This window comes from Arachis hypogaea, chromosome 13 (assembly GCF_003086295.3).
Source record: "Arachis hypogaea cultivar Tifrunner chromosome 13, arahy.Tifrunner.gnm2.J5K5, whole genome shotgun sequence".
Lineage (NCBI taxonomy): Eukaryota > Viridiplantae > Streptophyta > Magnoliopsida > Fabales > Fabaceae > Arachis > Arachis hypogaea.
This window is the reverse complement of record NC_092048.1, coordinates 90333997-90335178: the sequence shown is the minus strand read 5'-3', so window position 1 is coordinate 90335178 and position 1182 is coordinate 90333997. Positions and strand designations below refer to the sequence as shown.

At 44.0% G+C, this 1182-nt stretch overlaps 1 non-coding gene across 1 annotated transcript; it reads left to right on the top strand.

The window, feature by feature from the left end:
* Window positions 1-402: 402 nt before the first annotated feature.
* On the top strand, window positions 403-506 carry LOC112739982 (small nucleolar RNA R71). The gene has a single exon (XR_003170915.1). It is a non-coding gene; the product is annotated as a small nucleolar RNA R71 (small nucleolar RNA).
* Window positions 507-1182: the final 676 nt, after the last annotated feature.

Here is a 1182-nt window from a genome sequence, read left to right as displayed (position 1 = left end):
GAGTATGGATCATAGTTTTTCCTTGGTGAATTCCCAATGTAGTTGGCTTGCTCCTGACTCCCTTCTGCATCTTGGTTTACTCCTTCTTGTGTTGTTGATGAAGTGGAGATTGTTGCTACTTGGTTCATCTCTATCTTCTTGGTGAGTTCAGCCAGCCGCTGGGTAATGAGCTTGTTTTGGGCCAACAGAGCGTCTACATTGTTTAGCTCCATCACTCCTCTTATGTTCCCTCTTTCGGAAGCATAGAAGTAGTCATTTTCTGCTACTGTTTCAATAACATCTATGACTTCCTCAATGGTCTTCTTCTTGTTCAAGGACCCTCCAGATGAATGGTCTACTGCCTTCTTTGACTCATAAGAGAGCCCTTCATAGAAAATGTGTAGCTGGACCCATTCGTTGAACATGTCAGGTGGACACCTCCTTGTTAAGTCTTTAAACCTCTCCCATGCTTCATACAGAGTCTCACCATCCTGTTGCCTGAAGGTTTGAACCTCAGCTCTCAGCCTATTGATTCGTTGAGGAGGGTAGAATCTTGCTAAGAATTTGTTCACCACATCCTCCCAAGTTGTCAAGCTCTCCCTTGGGAAGGATTCCAGCCACTTGGCTGCCTTGTCTCTGAGTGAGAAGGGAAATAAGAGCAATCTATAGGCGTCAAGATGAACACCATTAGATTTTACTGTGTCACATATTCTCAGGAAGGTGGTCAAATGTTGCTTGGGATCTTCTTGAACACCTCCTCCAAACGAACAGTTGTTCTGAACAAGGGTGATGAGCTGTGGTTTAAGTTCAAAGTTGTTGGCATGGATTGTTGGCTTTTGGATGCTACTTCCACAATTGCCTGGGTTTGGATTAATGTAAGAGCCCAAAACTCTTCTATCCTCCCCAGCATGATTTGCTCCACCTCCTCTGCCATGGTTGTGAGTCTCTTCTTCATGATGATTTTCCATGTTTTCTTCCATGTTTGGTTCAGAGTATTCCTCAAACTGTTCCTCTTCTTCTTTAGCACCAACTACTCGTTTTCCTTTTGCCTCCCTCCTTAGTCTAAGGAAGGTTGTCTCTGGTTCAGAATCAAAGGAAGTTGAAGCCCCGCTTCTTCTTCCTGTCATACAAGCAACAAGTACAAGCAGAGAAAATAGGTGCAGACAGTATCTGTGTCAGAGTTATTGTTAGTTGTGGGTGATG